Source organism: Eptesicus fuscus, chromosome 3 (genome assembly GCF_027574615.1).
Source record: "Eptesicus fuscus isolate TK198812 chromosome 3, DD_ASM_mEF_20220401, whole genome shotgun sequence".
In the NCBI taxonomy this organism is placed as follows: domain Eukaryota; kingdom Metazoa; phylum Chordata; class Mammalia; order Chiroptera; family Vespertilionidae; genus Eptesicus; species Eptesicus fuscus.
This window is the reverse complement of record NC_072475.1, coordinates 93,668,130-93,677,701: the sequence shown is the minus strand read 5'-3', so window position 1 is coordinate 93,677,701 and position 9,572 is coordinate 93,668,130. Positions and strand designations below refer to the sequence as shown.

Sequence of the window (9,572 nt, the reverse complement as noted above, 5' to 3'; positions counted from 1 at the left end):
GAAGGAAGAGAAGCTTTGCTATGACTCCAACGCTAGCGACACGGGATTCAGTCCCATGTAGCTGAGGAGCTGAGCACAGGCAGCCACCAGGGCTGCTCAGACCCTCTGTTAGAGGAGGGGCTGGCACAACCTTCAAGGCTGGGAATGGATGACTTTCAAGTTCTCATCTTGGGAAGAGGCCTGTCAAGTACAGGCACAGGGGCAGAAAGAAGGAGAGAGGAAGAAAATACCAGAACTGAAGGAGACAGCACAGCCGAGGAGCCCTTCCTTCTTCCTCCCAGCACTGTCTCCTTCCTCTCTCTGCCTCCACACCAGTCTCTGAGCCACCAGCTGGAATGTCAGAGGGTTGGTGATAATGGCAGGCAGGCGAGGGGCCAGCTGCGGGGGCAGACCAAGGGTGGGGGCCAGCAGAGGGAAGAAGGAGAGGGCAGCCTTTGTGAATAGATGCTGATGGGTGGTGGAAGCAGCAGGCCCTGCAGCGGGCCCTTTTGTTACAGAGTCTTAAAATTTTCAAGGCCAGAGGGTGAGTGTTCTCAAATGCTCTAACTGGGCTTGACAACTGCCATGGAGTCTCCAGGAGGGGCAAGAGCAGGGACATCTGGGTCCCCGTGGGGGAAACCAGCCTCCCCTCCACCTGGCTTGGAGCAGGATGAGGAATGGGAGCAGCTCATGAGTGGGAGGCTCTGTCTCTTGGGACCACAAAAAGGGGATGCTGCTGGTACTCCAGGACACCAACTTTTACTGCAGTTTCCAGAAAGACACCACATCTTCAGACGTTCTTCTGGGGCACAGCCAGCTACTCTAGTAGCAAGTCGAAGCCCTCAGCCATGGACTGTGCCCTGATATCTATGCTCAGCTGAGGAGAATTCTGAAATTCAGGATAGACGGTCCCCCAAGTCCATAGGAAGACTGTCGTCTTTAGAAAAAGCCGGTTTGAAGTCCATCATGGGTATTGCCACTGCTGCCATCTCTGAAGCCATCAGAGTGCAGGTTGCTCTGGAGAGGAGACTCAGTTTCTGGGGAATCCGCAGGATTCTCCATCCAACTGGCCTCCTCCAGTTCTAATTTCTTGGGAGCAAATACGGCAAAAGGTAAGTCCAAACTCGTCAATGCCACCTGGTTAATGGGTTTGTTCACAAAAGCCCCAACTTTTTGGGCAAAGATGTTCTCCAAGACATCGTGGGGAGAGGCCCGTCCCTCCCTGCTGTTTGATAGTTTCAGTATCCTGGCTGCTAGAAAGTGTGGCAGCACAGTGAGCCCCATCAGAAAAGGTGCAGATTGCCAGTCTCTCCTGATCAGCCTGGGCACCATAGGCAGGCTGGTTGGGGAGCAGGAGACCCCACCTTCTTTCCAGGGAATCATTAGCTGGAATGGAGGGAAGGTGGAGAAAGAGGTGGTACACACTTCTTGAGAATCTTCCACAGAAAGATATGTTACTCCGATGTCCTTGCCAGTAGTTTTGTAATTGCAGGGGTACCTAGGCGAGGAGCTGGGATAGGAAGGGTCCACAATGTGATCAGTGATAATCCCCAGGATAGGTGGGGTCCTCTCAAATTGCCTGGTGGACATGAATGCCAAGTTAATTCTTTAAGCACAAGAAAGATGACGGTGCCCAGAGGGGTACCCACTGTCCCAACACAAACTGTCTAGAAACCTTTCCCTAAACCATTCGGTGGAACTTCACCAAAATACATCCTGTATAATATGACATATTCATGTCCTTGTTTCCTGGAGAGCTTATAAGCTGTTGTCACCCTCGTTATAGCCAGAAGAGACTTCAGCAGCAAGGACAGTCTGCTGTATACCATGTAGGGAACTTTGATTTCTTTATCAGACTTTTCATTCATTTCAAGACACCAATTTCTAGTTCTGTGGAATGTCCCTCAGATGTCTTGAGTGAGATCTCCACACACATAGGTCTCCCGACGGCAGGCAGCTGCCCTGCCAGGGCCTTCTTTGCTTCATGTGTAACCTCTGGCGTGTCTTTGATTGCTAAATTGAACCAATCTGAACTCGTTGGGAATGAAGATGAATGAGTACAAATCTCACCAAGTCGAGCCTGGACAATCACTTGAACAGTCTTGAGGGCAAGAAATTTAATTAACTTCTCCAGGACTTTCTGTCCTGAGAATTGAGACCAGTTTCCATTACCAATAGAAATCTGCAAAGCTGCGACACAAAGAGTGGCTCAGGCTCTCATTGTGGAGGCAGGGACCTGGGGCTGGCCAGCTGCGCCTCCTGGCTGAGGGTCCCGAGCGCCACAGCAGCAGTGACAGCCTGCATCGAAGATAGACTCCTCATGCCTCAGGAGGCTTATGGATCGAAGACCCCCAGGTACTCGCTCTCAGGACTAAGTGAGTTGTCACACTCCTATAGACGGAAGCTCTTTAAGACTCTCCTCACAGCTCAAGCTATTACTCCTGCCTTAAGCCCCTTGGCCAGCTGCTTCCCGAAGCCGCCATCCTTAGTGTTCTGGTTGTGTGTTTTTTAAATCGATTTTAGAGAAAGGGAGGAAGGGAGAGAGAAAGATACCTCTATTTGTGGTTTCACTTATTTATGCATTCATTGGTATTCTTGGATGTGCCCTCTCCTTGGACCAAATCCGTAACCTTGGCATATTGGGAGTAGGGCCAACCAACTGAGCTCCTCAACCAGTGCCTCAGAGAGGTTTTATGAGGACCAGAAGATTCATTTAGACTTTTTTTATTCTGTGTCTATTGAGATGATAATGTGAAGTTTTTATTGTTAAGGTGGAGTTATGGACTAAGTTGTGTCACATTCAAATTTCATATGTTAAAGACCCAATCCCCAGTACCACAGAATGTAACTCTTTGCAGATTAGGGCCTCATTCAATCTGATTGGTGTTCCTCTAAGGAGATTAGAACACTGAGAAACACTAGGAATTCATATACAGAAAAAAAAGGGAGGCGGGGGGAAGACCACATGAGAACTCGGGGAGGCCTCAATGCAAATCAAACCTGCTAAGGGACACAGTGATCTTTTTTTATTTATTTATTTAAATTTTACTTTTACATTATAGTTGACATACAATATTATATTAGTGTCAGAAATACAACCCCAGGTTTTTATATTTATACAATTTACAAAGTGATCACTTCAATCAATCTAGTACCCATCTGATACCATACATAGTAATTACAATATTATTGATAACTAGAGGCCCGGTGCATGAAATTTGTTCATGGGTAAGGTCTTTAGGCCTGGCCAGCGATCAGGGCCAATCAGGCCTTCCGGCTGCTGGCCATGGCCTTCCTTTGTTCCATGCTGCCCCCTGGTGGTCAGCACACGTCATAGTGAGCAAGTGAACTCCCAGTCTCTCTGTCAAACTCCCAAGGGGGCACTTTGCATATCTATACTAATAAAAGCCTAGGTGTCCCTCGCGCCCTCACGTGATGCACTCACATCATCACAAGATGGCCTCCCCCACGTTGTCACAAGATGGCTAGCAGGGGAGGGCAATTGTGGGTGATCAGGCCAGCAGAGGAGGGAAGTTGGGGCCGAGATCAGGTCGGCAGGTGAGTGGTTGGGGGAGATCAGGCTGGCAGGTAGAAGCAGTTAGGGGCAATCAGGCAGGCAGGCAGGCGAGTGGTTAGGAGCCAGTGGTCCCAGATTGTGAGAGGGATGTCCCAGGTTGGAGAGGGTGCATGCTGCCTGAGAGACATGCCCCAGTGCACAAATTTTATGCACTGGGCCTCTAGTCTATAATAATAAAAATGTAATAGGCAAATCAAATGAATGGCTGAACAGCAGGATGACTGTCCAGAAGTCCTTACGGATGAAGCTGGGGCTGTGAGGGCCTAGGCAGCTGGGGCTGCAAAAGCCTTCTCTTGCACAAATTTCATGCATAGGGCCTCGTGTGTGTGTGTGTGTGTGTGTGTGTGTGTGTGTGTATACACACACTAGTGGCCTGGTGCACAAAATTCATGCACGGGGGGGGGTGTCTCTCAGCCCGGCTTGCATCCTCTCCAATCTGACACCCTTGTGGGATCGGGTCTAAACTGGCAGTCAGACAACCCCCTCGCAATCCGGGACTGCTGGCTCCTAACCACTCACCTGCCTGCCTGCTTGATCACCCCTAACCACTCTGCCTGCTGGCCTAATTGCCCCCAACTGCACCCCCCTGCTGGCCTGCTCACCCCAACTGCCCTCCCGTCCTGGCCTGATCACCCCTAACTGCCTCTGCCTCAGCCCTGCCACCATGGCTTTGTCCGGAAGGACTTCTGGAAGGTTTCATGGTCTAATTAGCATATTACCCTTTTATTAATATAGATAGGATATGACATACTGCCATAACTATAACATATGTACCAGTATTACTCTATGAGAATACATACTTCATGTGCTAGGAAGGCATCTAATACATTACATTGTACATGTTGTAAGTAGTAGGAAATACTGTATTCATAGCAATAATATACACCCTGTGACTTCCCTTCCTAATTTGGGAATGGTTCCCCAGTTCTTTTAATGTTTCCTGGCCCCTAATGTATTTTTTTTTTTTTTTGGTCACTCAGTGTAACTTTATTTACTGTTTATTGCACATGATTTGAGGTCTTCAATTTATAACCACCAAAGATTCAAAGGACTATTTTTTCCATGAAATTTAACATTAACATCAGTGAATTCATGTATTCATATGTTTTTATTGTAAACATCTGAATTTTTCACATTGTTATAGATCCTGAACACATAAGCATAGACCATGCACAGGCTGGCAGCAAGCCAGGAAGCCACTCTGCAAGCAAACAGATACTCTGCATAAGGAGAAAAGTCATAGCACAACATTTAATGTCCAACCTGAGTCACCTCAGAATGTTATATATATTGACTTCTTAATTCATATAGTATCGGGAACTCAACTGCTTGGTTGGTGATGGGGTTGACCTGGTTTCAGGAGGATTATTCCTGAAATAATTAAGGAAAGGGGGGCTCAATCTTTTCTTGGTTGCTTGCTCCTCCCCAGCACCTTCATCTTTCTTCTCATCCTCAGCTTCTTGGGCATCTTCTCCTTCACCTTCACCTCCTTCTTCTTCCTCCTTTGCATCCTCAAATTCTTCCTTGGCACCTTCTTCCTCTTCCTCTCCTTCCTCTTCATCAGCCACTTCCTTATCCTTCTCCTCCTCTTCAGCTTCTCCTTCAGAAGGGGGTTCATCCTTAGCTTACTCGGCTTTTGCAGCCTCAATGGTCTCCTCCACCTCATTCTGCTCCTCCTGGATGTGGCTGGTGTACTAAGAAGGGAAGGAGCAAGCAGACATCAAGTAGGAGCTAGTCTGTAAACCACCTTAGGCAGATCGACCAAAGATCTGGGAACTCTGGGAGTAGCCACTGGCTATGCTTCCCACGCTGGTGAAACTGAGCTGGGTCTCCGCACCTTGCAAGAGTTTCCTGTGAGCTGCAATGTCTATGTCCAAAGCCATCTTCACATTGGGGAGGTCCTGGTATTCTTTTAAATATCATGCCATTTCACTCTTTGTAGTTCTCAACTCATTTTCTAATTTGTTGATTGTGTCCTGCATAGCACTAACATCGGAGTTCTGCTTATCCTCCAGCTCTCACAGCTGTTTTCCCAGAGCTTCGTTCATGCCCCGGCATGCTTCAATCTCCAGGGTCTTGGCCTTGAGCAGGCGGCGGCTTTCAGACACCTCCTCCTTGGCGATGCACACCCCGTAGGTGCTCTTGGCAGTGCTCTCGGTCAGCATGGTGAAGCGGTTCTTGTACCATTCTTCGGCATTCTGCATGTTCTTGGCAGCCAGCTTCTTGTACTGGATGCAATGTCCTTGAGCGCTGCAGAGAGGTTGGACTTGGAGAACATGCCCATCTCCACAGAGATCTGAGCTTACTGGATCTGCACCTGCAGCTCGGCAATCTCCTCTTCATGCACCTTCTTCAGAAAGGTGATTTAGTCCATCAAGCTGTCGATGCGCTTTTCAAGCTCAGTGCCAGCTAGAGCCACCTCATCTGCATCTTTTCGCACCTCCATCAGCCAGCCCTCTGCGTCATCATGGTTCAGCACCTCTTCCTGGTAGCATGCCTGCAGGTTGCTCCCAGTCCCTTCCAAGCCCTGGTGCCTGCTAACTGCCCACTGCCTTCTCCTCGCCAGGGATGGGGCGCTGTGGGCCGGGGCACAGGCATCCCATTTTCATTAAAATGTTCAACCCCGGCCTGCTCCACTGGTGTCCACAGGAGCCCCGGGAGCAGACAGTGAACCCAGAGACCCTGGCCACCCCCACCTACCCAGGTCCCCGATGGCTGCCTGGACCCCAGGGGTGGTGTCAGGCGCAGCCCGCCAGTCCTGCCCTACCCCGATTGCTGCCTGGAACCCGGGGGTGGCATCAGGCACAGCCTGCCAGGCCTGTCTGGTCCCCGATGGCTGCCTGAACCCCACAGGAGGTGTCAGGCGCTGCCCGCCCAGCTGCCTGACCCCGATGGCTTCCTGGTCCCCGCGGGCAGCATCAGGCTCAGCCTGCCAGGCCTGCCCGACCCTGATTGCTGCCTGGACCCCAGGGACGGCAGTCAAGCGCTGCCTACCCGGCCTACCCGACCGCCCCCCGACCCCGATGGCTGCCTGGATCCTGCGGGTGGCATCAGACGCTGTCCGCCCGGCCTGCCGGGTACCCCATGGTGGACTGGACCCCATGGGTGGCGTCAGGCGCTGCCGGCCCCTCCTGCATATGCAAATTTACCCTTCAAATTGTTGGCTTAATTGGCATATCACTCCTGATTGGCTGTGGGTGTAGCGGAGGTACGGTCAATTAGCATTTTTCTCTTTTATTAGTGTAGATATATATTCCCTATGCTGTACACATCCTGTCACTATTCTGTAAGTACCAATTAGTACTTCTAAATCCCTTTACTTTTTTACTCATCCCCCCAACCCCTCTCCCATCTGGCAACCATAGTCTGCTTTCTGTATCTATGAATTTTTTTCTGTTCTGCTTGTATGTTTATTTGTTCTTTAGATTCCACATGTAAGTGAAATAATCTGGCCTTTGTCTTTATCTGACTTATTTCACTAATCACAATCCCTCCAGGTCCATCCTGTTGCAGATTGTGAGATTTCAATCTTATGGCTGAAACATATCCTATTTATATATATATATAAAAGGCTAATATGCAAAGTGTCCCCTTGGGAGTTCGACTGGGAGTTTGATTGCTCGCTATGACTTGCACTGACCACCAGGCGGTAGTGCGAAATGAAGGGAGGCCCCTGCTGGCAGCCAGAAGGCCCTGATTGGCCCTGATCACCAGCAAGGCCTAGGGACCCTACCCATGCACCAATTTCATGCACCAGGCCTCTAGTTGTATCTATGCAACATTTCTTCTTTATCCATTCATCTATTAGTATACACTTAGGTTGCTTCTGTATCTTGATTATTGAAAATACTGCAATAAACATATGGATGTATATACCTTTTCAATTTAGTATCTGAGTTTCTTCGTATAATAACCAGAAGTGAAGTAGCTGGGTCCTTCTTTATCTCTTGTTATAGCCTTTTTTTTTTTTTTTAAGTCTATTTTGTCTTCAATTAGTATTGCTATCCCAGATTTTGTTTGTTTTGCTTACATTTTCCTGAAATACCTCTTTGCATCCCTTTACTTTCATTCTGTGTGTCTTTCTATCTGAAGTGAATCTCTTATAGACAGCACATGTGATGGTACTGGTTTTGTTATCCATTCAGTCTCCTTATGTCTTTTGATTAGAGCATTTAATCATTTGCATTTCAAGTAATTGTTTTTAGATATGCATTTAACACTTCATGTAGTACTGGTTGTTGGTGATGGACTCTTAGCTTTTTCTTGTCTGGGAAGCTCTTTATCTGTCCTTCGATTCAAAATGATAGCTTTGCTGGGTTGAGTGATCTTGGTTGTAGGTCCTTCACTTTTCATCACTTCAAACATATTTTGCCAATCCCTTCGGGCCTGCAAAGTTTCTGTTGAGAAATCAGCTGACAGTCTTATGAGAACTCTCTTATAGATAACTAACTGCCTTTCTCTTGCTGATTTTAAGATTCTCTCTTTGACTTTAACCTTTAGGATTTTAATTATGATATGTTCTGGTGTGAGCCTCTCTGAGTTCACCTTGTAGACACCTAGCTTAAATGCCAAGCTCCAGAACTGTGAAAAATAGATTTTTGTATTTAAGACAGTTAATCTGTGGTATTTTGATATAGCAGACCTAGCAAATTAATACTAATGATGAATTATATGTCTGATTTCTAAAGACAAATTATAGATCACTTTTAGATTTACACACAAAAAAGTGAGAGGAAAGCATAGATATTTCCTATATTTACCTGGCATAGCCTCACCCAGTATCATAGAGAAATGCAATTATTTTTTCTTTAACCAAGGATGAACTTACATTGAAACATCATAATCACCCAAAGTCCATAAGTCCATAGTTTACTTTAGGGTTCACACTTTTTTTGTTGACACACTCTGTGGGTTTTGACAAAAGTATAATTTTACATATATATATACTAATATATACTAACTAGAGGCCTGGTGCACAAAATTCATGCATGGGGGGAGAAGGTTCCCCTCAGCCCAGCCTGCAACCTCTAAAATCCAAGACCCCTTGGGGGATGTCGGACTGCCAGCTTGGGATCAGGTCTACACTGGCAGTCGGACATCCCTCTCACAATAATGGACCACTGGCACCTAACTGCTCACCTGCCTGCCCCAGCGATGGAGGAAGCCAAGCTTCCCGCCCTGGCTGGCCCTGGCCTCTGCTCAATGCTACAAAGTTTCAATTATAGAAGATAAATAAATCCTAGATACTTGCTTCCAGCCAGCCCTGGCCTCTGCTCAAGGAGGCGCTGAAAAAAAAAAAAGAAAAAGAAAAAAAGGAGGGGCTGGGACCTTGGGTAGCTGGGGGATGATCAGGCCAGGATGGGACGGCAGGGGCCGTTGGGGATAAGCAGACCAGCAGTAGGGCCAGTTGAGGGTGAGCAGGCTGTCAGTGGGGGTCAGTTGGAGGTGATCAGGACAGCAGGGGGGCGGGGAGTTGGAGTGAGCAGGCCAGCAGGGGGGCAGTTGGGAGTGAGCAGGCTGGCATGGGGGGCAGTTTGGGGTGATCTGGCTGGCAGGAGGGCATTTGGGGGTGAGCAGGCCAGCAAGCAGATTGGTTAGGGGCAATCAGGCAGGCAGGCAGGAAAGTGAGTGGCTGGAGCCAGCCATCCCAGATTGTGAGAGGGATATCCAACTGCAACTATAGTTAGAATCAAACAGTATGAAACCTTGTCAGATTTGTGGGTTTTGTTTTTTTACTTAGTAATATGCATTTAAGTTTCCTCTGTGATTTTTTTTTTTTCATCACTAAAATGAAATGAGCTACCACGCCATGAAAAAAAAAACAATTTGGAGGCTTCTTACAAAATGAAACATACTCATACCATACTTAAATATAAATATAATCTTAGCTAACAATCATACTTCTTGACATTTACTCAAAGGAGCTGAAAACTTATGTCAACACAAAAAATAGCACATGGATATTTACAGCAGCATTACTCATAATTGCCAAAAGTTGGAAGCAACCAAGATGTTC

The 9,572-nt window shown here is 47.5% G+C and overlaps 2 pseudogenes; both read right to left on the bottom strand.

Moving 5' to 3' along the window:
• Positions 1 to 769: 769 nt before the first annotated feature.
• Positions 770 to 2,148, bottom strand: LOC103296698 (autophagy-related protein 13-like; annotated as a pseudogene).
• Positions 2,149 to 4,962: 2,814 nt separating this feature from the next.
• On the bottom strand, positions 4,963 to 8,422 carry LOC103296699 (neurofilament light polypeptide-like; annotated as a pseudogene).
• Between the last annotated feature and the right edge of the window lie 1,150 nt (positions 8,423 to 9,572).